This window comes from Rattus norvegicus, chromosome 11, assembly GCF_036323735.1.
Source record: "Rattus norvegicus strain BN/NHsdMcwi chromosome 11, GRCr8, whole genome shotgun sequence".
NCBI lineage: Eukaryota > Metazoa > Chordata > Mammalia > Rodentia > Muridae > Rattus > Rattus norvegicus.
Window position 1 is genome coordinate 84,014,247 of NC_086029.1, and position 8,945 is coordinate 84,023,191.

An 8,945-nucleotide genomic window follows, 5' to 3' on the forward strand; every position below is an offset into this window, starting at 1 on the left:
TGTGTGTGTTTGTGTGTGTGTGTTTGTGTGTGTGTTTGTGTGTGTGTTTGTGTGTGTGTTTGTGTGTGTGTGAGTGTGTGTGTTTGTGTGTGTGTGTTTGTGTGTGTGTTTGTGTGTGTGTGTTTGTGTGTGTTTGTGTGTGTGAGTGTGTGAGTGTGTGTGTGTTTGTGTGTGTGTGTTTGTGTGTGTGAGTGTGTGTGTTTGTGTGTGTGTGTTTGTGTGTGTGTTTGTGTGTGTGTTTGTGTGTGTGAGTGTGTGTGTGTGAGTGTGTGAGTGTGTGTGTGTTTGTGTGTGTGTGAGTGTGTGAGTGTGTGTGTGTTTGTGTGTGTGTTTGTGTGTGTGTGTTTGTGTGTGTGTGAGTGTGTGTGTGTGTTGGTGCACACACATGTATGTGTGTATGAGAGAGTATGCATGTATCTTAGGGTTTACTGCTGTGAACAGACACCATGACCAAGGCAACTCTTAAAAGAATGTTTAGTTGGGGCTGGCTTACATGTTCAGAGGTTCATCGTCAAGGCGGGAGCATGGTAGCTTCCAGGCAGGCATGGAACTGGAGGAACGTTGTACGTCTTGTTCTGAAGGCAAACAGGAGAATACTAGCATCCTGGCAGCTAGAAAAAGGGTCTTAAAGTCCACACTCACAGTGACACACTTCCTCCAACAAGGCCACATCTCCTTCCTAATAGTGTCACTCCCTGGGCCAAGCATATTCAAACTATCACAGTATGTATGTATCTATGTGTATAAAAATGTATGGATGTCTATTTATATATGTAAGAGAATTATGTGTGTGTTTATGTGTCTGTGAGTTTATATGTATTTGTGTGTATATGCATACATATCTGTGTATTATATGCACATATATATCTGTGTATGTGAGTGTGTGTATATGTGTGTACGTATGTGTGTATGTGTACATGTGTGTATGTGTGTATGTATGTGTATATGTGTATATTTGTGTGTATGTATGTGTGTATGTGTACGTGTGTGTATGTGTGTATGTAAGTGTATATGTGTATATTTGTGTGTATGTATGTGTGTATGTGTACGTGTGTGTATGTGTGTATGTATGTGTATATGTGTATATTTGTGTGTATGTATGTGTGTATGTGTATGTGTGTATGTGTGTATGTATGTGTATATGTGTATATTTGTGTGTATGTATGTATGTATGTGTATGTATGTGTGTATGTGTGTGTATATGTGTATATTTGTGTGCATGTGTATGTGTTATGTGTATGTGTGTGTATGTGTATATGTGTATGCATGTGAGAGAGTATGTATATCTATGCGTGTATATGTATGTGTGTGTGTATGTGTATGTGTATGCATGTGAGAGAGCATGTGTATGTATGTGTGTTGCTTCTTCAGGCAGCAGATGTACTAGTTGAATCCAGTGCAATATGGCTGCATGTAGAGTTCCCGTGTTTGGTTAACACAGGGCTGAACAATACTCTGGGTGCTAAGAGAGAGAATCCCCACATGGTCAATCAACCCCAAGTATATCCTAGCAGGACCCATGCCTAGTAGCAGCTGTACTGACTGTGTTTGGGGTGTGTGAGGGCTGGGATTTGGAGCCAGAGGTCCAGGCAAGGGACCCCTGTTGGACACTTCCCTCACTGATAGCAGGGTCTTTGTTCCTATCTTGTCAATGAAAAGGGTGCCAATCAAACGGCACAAGACAGAAGAGCTGAAAACCTCAAGTGCTCCTGCGAGGTTGCTGTGGTTGTAAATCCCTGCTTAGGAGGCCCTTGAGATACGGTGTAGACCAGGTACTTGGACAGGTGCCTTCTGTGGAGGACAAACAAACCCCTTCATGCTGCAGCAGATGCAGCCATGATATGCAAAACCTTAAAGTCTAGAGGAACATCCCATCAATGCTGCGTTTGCTTTGAAGCATCCATCTTGTGTGGCCAGAGATGTAGCTCATGGTTCTGTCACCACAGAGCTCACCTTTGACACGCCGGAGTCTCTCTCCATTCCTGGGGCCCGCTGGGTAAACGTTTGTGGAATGCGTCTGGCCGGGGAAGGCAGCTGGTGTGATGACCTCCGTCTCTGAGTGATCGAAATGCAGCAGGAGATGTCTAGTCAGCCTCTGGTGAGAAACATGCTCTGAGCAGGAGGCAAGGGACCCCAGAGAAGTGTTTCTGTCCCTTGTTGAGTGACGAATTGCTTTCCAATGTCCTGGCTTAAAATAGCAGTGCTCACTGAGGCTCTTGCATTACTGTGGGTTTGTCTGTGCAAACAGCACAGGGACGGTCTGTCTGTGCCACTGGGTACCGCTTCTCACTGTGGCCAGGACTCCCTTTGTGTCCCCAAGCACCGTGAGAGGAGAAAGAAGTGTTAGCCTTTCAATAACTCAGCCTCAGAAGTCCCGGGTCCCATCCAGACCCCGGGGAGGGAACACAGACTCCATCTCTGAATCAGGAACATTATGTGGGCTGGAACTAGCATATGGGAGAGATCAACTTGGAATGACATGTCAGGAGAAGGAGATGAAGCATCCAGAGAGACCTTCCAGGGGAGGCGATGCTTGGCTTGGGTCTTGAGGGCTGGAAAAATCAGATATGAGAAGATTCTGAGGACAAGGCAGCATCCACACAGGGCAGGATGTGGAAGAAGCAGGAAGAGAGAGCATAGTTCCCTGAGGTGGGGAACGTGTGTGCGGTAGGGTGGGGGCAGGGATGCAACTGCAGGGTGGGGGAGCTTAACCTGGAAACATTCCCGGCTCACTGGCTGCCAGCGCCTCTAAGAACTAAAGGAAATGTGCTCTTGGATTTTCACACCATTCCTGGAACCTGGGTTAAAGCCCTCCATTAAAGTGATCCCAAGAGTCCCTTTTCTGCCTGTGCATCTGTGGAACCAGAATGGGTTGAATTATGTTCCCGAGGAGGCTCATGTGTTGAGGCAATGGCTTGGGGAAATGGTTGGATCTGAGGACTTAGACCCAACACCTTGGTGGATTCACAATATGATGGTGCTGGGAGGCGGTGGGAAGCAGGAGGTAGGGACTGGGTTGAGGACATGGGTCCGTGGCCCAGAGCATGACTGGCCATAGCAATCAGGCAAGCCGACTCTCTTTGCTAGGGTTTTGGTTGCTGCAACACCTCGGCCAAAAGCAATTCGGGGAGGAAGGGGTTACTTTGACTTACATTTCTTCATTGCAGTCCATCACTGAGGGAAGTCAGGGCAGGCACTCAAACAGGGCAGGAACCTGGAGACAGGAGCCAATGCAGAAGCCGTGGAGGGATGTTTCTTACTGGCTTGCTCATCATGGCTTACTCAGCCTGCTTTCTTATAGAATCCAGGACCACCAATCCAGGGCCGGCACCACCCATAGCAGGTTGGGTCCTCCCTCAGCAATCACTAATTTTAAAAATGCCCTACAGGCTTGCCTGCAGCCCTCTTATGAAGGCATTTCCTTAACTGAGGTTCCCTCCTCTCAGACGACTCTAGCCCATGCCAAGTTGACAAAACGCTACCCAGCACACTGACCATGGGTTGAAAACTCCAAAATGCTGAGCCAAAAATAAATCTTTCATCCCAGAGCCAATGAGATTGCTCGAAAGGTATAGAAAGTGCATGCTGGGTGATGTTGTCTGTGTATGTGTTTTTATTCTGGGGGGGGGGGGAGTTGCAAGGGCAGAGGGAGGATGTGAGGGAACAGGGAGATGAGCGGGACTGCGGTACATGATGTAAAACTCATAAAGAATCAATAAAAAAGTTAAAAGGAAGAAAGAATGTCCCACAGACAGGCTTGCTGGCCGGTCTGATAGAGACAGCTCCTCAGTTGAGCTTCCCTCTTTCCAGATGATGCTTGTATCAAGGCGACAGTAACTAGATGGCACACAGCGCACTGTCACCTCCCACTGCCCAGCAAGTCAGGAGACTGAGCCATTTCACCTCTCCTCTCCATGGTCTCACATTGTCATCCACATCAGGATAACCCAGACACTTTCCTCTTAAGTCTGTGGTCAGTCCAGTGGGCTACTCTCCCTCCTACTGTCCTGGGTGCCATTCTAAGGTGTCTACGCAACCCGTCCGTGATTTAGATGAGACCCTTTAACTTCTTTTTCTTTTTTTTTTTTTTCTTTTTTTTTTTTTTTTTTTTGGAGCTGGGGACCGAACCCAGGGCCTTGCGGTTGCTAGGCAAGCGCTCTACCACTGAGCTAAATCCCCAACCCCTAACTTCTTTTTCAAGAAGACTTATTTATTTTATGTGAGTACCCTGTAGCTGTCTTCAGACACACCAGAAGAGGGCATCAGATCCCATTACAGATGGTTGTGAGCCACCATGTGGTTGCTGGGGTTTGAACTCAGGACCTCTGGAAGAGCAGTCAGCATTCTTTTCTTTTTTTTTTTTTTTAAAGATTTATTTTATTTATATGAATACACTGTAGCTCTCTTCAGACACACCAGAAGAGGGATGGTTGTGAGCCACTATGGGGTTGCTGGGAATTGAACTCAGGACCTCTGGAAGAGCAGGTCGGTGCTCTTAACCACTGAGCCATCTCTCCAGTCCCTTAACTTCTAAACTCAGGCCCATTTCAGTAGCTCACTCTGTTTGGTGTCACGATGGCTCCTCTTGGTTGTCAACTTGACTACGTATGAGAGTAACCGAAACTCATCTGAGCACACCTGTGGGGGATTTTTGCTTAATTTTTTTTTTCTTTTTTGAGACAAAGTTTCTCTATATAGCTCTGGTTGTCCTGGAACTTGCTCTGTAGACCAGGCTGGCCAAGAACTCAGAGATTCTCCTGCCTCTGCCTCCGGAGCGGTGAGATTAAAGGGGTGTGCACCACCTTGCAGTTCGCTTAATCATTAAAGTTCGAAGATTCACTTCTAATCCGGTCTTTGATCCAGACGCCTTTGATCCAGACCTTTGGAGGTGGGAAAACTCACCCTAATCTGGGCCCACCTCCAGCTGACAGTCTGTGCAAAGGACATGGAGGAAGGACGCCTGTTCTCTTTGCTTGCTCTCTGGCAAGTCCATGAAGATTTGAGCCTACTTCTTCAGGATTCCAGCACCCACTGAAGAGCGGCTGAGACGTCCAGTGTCATAGACTGAACAACTACTGGATTCTTGGATCTTCTGTTGGTGGACAGCCATTGTGGGACTAGCTGGACTCCAGCCTGCAAACCATTCTAATAAATACCCTTTATATATGTTCATATATGTTCTATTTCTATCCCATATATGTATATATACATACACATGCATATATATACATACACATGCATATATATATATATATATATTCTATAAATTCTGTTTCTCTAGAGACCCTGACTAATACAGGGTCCCACCTCATTCCTGCCTCCTCAGAGCTCTTCTCCCATGTACCTGGAGACTCCCTGCCTGAGCCCTCCTTGTGTCTGGTGTGGCTAGCCCTGTGAGGATACCCCTACGCAGAATTCAGTAAATATTTATTAACTGCCATGAAAAGTATTTCAGCTGACCCCCAGTCCCTTGGAGATGTGGCCTGCCACAGGGTTTCTTCCTGTTTGAACAAACAACTGGGGTTAGGGGACTCTGGTCTCCTAAGCCAGGACTGTGCATTTTGCCCCATTCTCAGTCATTCTGGTTAATGTTCAATTCAGTGCTTTTGCTTTCTGTAAGGCAGATAACAGGGCAGGCAGGGTAGCTGGGAGCACAAAAGAGCAAGGCCCCCAAGAAAACAAACACCCACTCTGTTTCGACATAGCAGGAAAATCGATCGTTTGGGAGCTGGAGAGAGGATTTAGCAGTTAAGAGCACTTGCTGCTCTTGCAGAGGACCTGGGCTCAGTTTCTGGCACCTGTTTGATACCAGAACTGCCTGCAACTCCAGCTCAGTGGTTCTGATGCCTTCCAGCTTCTGCAGGCACTTAGCATGCATGTGATGCACTTACACACATGTGGGGAAAGCACATGCACGTGCACACACACGCACGCACGCGCATGCACACGTACACTCACACACATACTAAATTAAATCTTAAAAAACGCTTATTTGCTCAGAGCAGTTTTGCAGGAAGTGGAAATGAATATAGAATGTTAACTATGGCCATCCAAAATACTGCAAGTGGGCACAGACCACGAGGAATGCTTTAACCACAGACCTGGGCCATGAGAGGAGTCGGGGTGTGACCAAAGGGAAAAGGGAGGAGCAAAAGAGACAGAGAGACCAAGAGAACAAAGAACCCAGAGATGAGCATGGCCAAAATGGCAGGTCCCAAAGAAACGCAGGACAAACACTAGCTGGGGTGCCTATCAGCATACCAAAGCCCTCATAGGCCTCCAGGCTCGCTCAGTACCTGGGGCTCCTCTCTTTTCTTCTCACCTGCCCCCTAGCCTAAAGTTCTCCAACATGTGGGGTTCCCTCCCCGCAGCTTCTCATTCCTGTGTAACCCTGCCATTTTGGTCATGCTCTCTTGGTTCTCTTGGTGCTCTCTTTGCCTGCTCCACTCCTGGTCCTCTCTCTCAGTCTCCTTTGCTGGCCCCTCTTCTCTGCCCCGAACCCCACTCCTCTCAAGGACCAGTTCAGTCTGCTGGCTATGCTCACTTTCTCTCCCTGCTCTGGACTCTTCCAGAGGCCTCTGGCTGGACTCTCCCTCACCTCTACAATAAACAGCTTCTCTTCAACCATACCTTAGAGTGGTTATGTTCTCATTTCATTTACTACAGTCAAAGTTAGGTAACATGCTGGCCTCTGGGAAGAATCCATCTTTCTGAAGCTTCCATCACTTTCACAACCAAGCCCATAGTGTAGATGGCTTTCTGTAGAATCCTGGAGAAAACATGCACACATCAACTTCAAATTCAAGGTGGTCTCTCTGGAGCTCTCTCTTCAGCCTTGGCCATCTTGGGATGAGCCCTCCTTCCAGGCACACATCCTTTTTATAGATGTCAAACAGCCTTAAAGTGAGGCTCACTTACTCCTGGCCCTTGGGAACAGGGTAGGGGAGTGGTTAAGGCTGGGTGGTGGTTTGAATGAGAATGGTTCCCATCTGCTCACATATTTAAATACTTGGTCACTAGGGTGACTAAGTGGAACTGTTTGAGAAGAGTTAGGAAGGATGGACTTGTTGAAGTGGGTGTGGTCTTGTTGGAGTGGGTGTGGCTTCGATGGAGGTATTGTGGTATCTTGTTGGAACAGATGTGTGTCTGGCTTTGAGGTTTCAAAAGTCCACACCTGGCCCAGTCTCTCTCTTTTTTTTCTCTCCTGCTGTCTGTGGACCAGGATGTAAAGCTCTCAGCTATTACTGCAGAGCCATGCCTGCCTCTGTCCCACCATGATGATCATAGGCTAATTCTCTAAAATTCTAAGCAAACCTCCAATCAAATGCTTTCTTTTATAAGAGCTGCCTCGTTTGTGGTGTCTCTTCCCAGCAATAGAACAGTGACGTGATGTGTGGTCCCCATCCAACATCCACCATGCCCCTCCTGTGATGGCTATCGCATCTCCAGGAAGCCTGCTCTGGTGTCCCTGGGCCATGCAAGTGTCTCTTGAGTATCTCCCTGCTCTTTTGTGGATACTGAGCTCTCCAGACTTGTACTGTTATTTCTCATGTATTCATGTGTTTATTTAGCTTCTTACATGGACCCTAAACTATGGTCAAAACACAGTTTGCATGCCTCTGTATACCCAGGAGAAAAATGGCCACCCTGCCTTGTCTGGCCTCAGGGGGAGAGGATGTACCTAGCCTCACAGAGACTTGAGGTGCCAGGGTCGAGGAAAACCTAGGGGTCCCCACCTGCTCAAAGGAGAATGGAGGAGCAATGGGGAGAAGGAATGTGGGAGGGGATGGCCAGGAGGAAGGCAATGAGCAGGGTGTAAAGTATATAAGTAAAAAAATTAAAAAAACAAAACAAAACAAAAAAAAACAATGGCCACCAAAAGTTCCCACCATGCTCTCCTCAAATTTATATTCACAGTTATCATGGTCCCCAGGCCTGCACAACCTCACAGATCGCTCAGTGCTTAGTCAAATTACTGGACGACATCAACAAAGAAAATGGAGACCCACCATATGCTGTTTCGAGGCCCACTTTGGGGACAGGATGCTCAGTGTTACAGACTTTCTTCGGTTCATAAGATTGGTTTCTAATCCACCCCTGGGAATTCAGATGGGAAATTGCGAGCAGGTGATGGCCGGGTCTCAGCACTGAGGGTCAGAAACTGACAGATCCTCTCAACCTCCGCTCTGAGCCATCTTGCATATCTGCCTGCTTCCCACCCTCAACCGCCATTTTCCTGTGTCTCCGCTCGCTCCCTCAGCCCGTCCTATGAAGCAGAGCAGAGGCAAGGCTACAACCGTAGCCCTTGACAGTTGGCTACCTGACTGGTGGAGGAGACAGATCAGGTTCTGGGGTATCCTCCCATCCTCTGGGCCTCAGTTTCTCCCAAGATAGTTGGACCTGGGACATCCTATCCTGGCCTCCGATTCAGCAGTCTTGGGGAGGGTGAGAAGCTCTCTCTTCAGCTTGCCGTGTGAACTCTGACCAAAGAGTGCTTAAAATAACATTTCTCAGCCATGATATCAGAGGACCCATTCGTGTGTGTCAAACAAGAGTGTGATTAAGCTGGTGGAAGGTGGTCTCTAAGCCTGAATTTCTAGTGAGCTCCCGGTCAGTGCTCAATCTCTGCCAGTCCTGTTTATATCCTGGGAAAGGAAAGGGTGATTCACAAGACCGAACCCCAGATCCGTGGGAGCAGAATCTACCCTCGCCTTATGCTGTCTCCGAGGTTGTTCCAATGTCCCTCACGTTCAGAACTACCGCTATAGGACAACTGCTTCTGAACTTGACTGCGGACTGGAAACACCTGCAGAGAGATTTGGAGCCCTGGTGCCTGAGTCCAGCTCTCATATCCAAATTTAATAAGCACGGGATTCCAGGAGGCATCAGGATTTTTAAACACTCAGAATATGTGTATGAGATGTACTGAAGGTACTGGCTTTCAT

The 8,945-nt window shown here is 47.6% G+C and overlaps 1 long non-coding RNA gene across 2 annotated transcripts; it reads right to left on the minus strand.

Moving 5' to 3' along the window:
* Positions 1–457: 457 nt before the first annotated feature.
* LOC134480928 (uncharacterized) lies at positions 458–8,704 on the minus strand. Of its 2 annotated transcripts, XR_010055970.1 has the most exons (3): positions 8,010–8,704; positions 6,631–6,769; positions 458–575 (listed from the first exon to the last, which is right to left on the minus strand). It is a non-coding gene; the product is annotated as an uncharacterized LOC134480928 (long non-coding RNA). The 2 variants fall into 2 exon arrangements; XR_010055971.1 differs by lacking the exons at positions 6,631–6,769; positions 8,010–8,704 and adding an exon at positions 1,954–2,546.
* Positions 8,705–8,945: the final 241 nt, after the last annotated feature.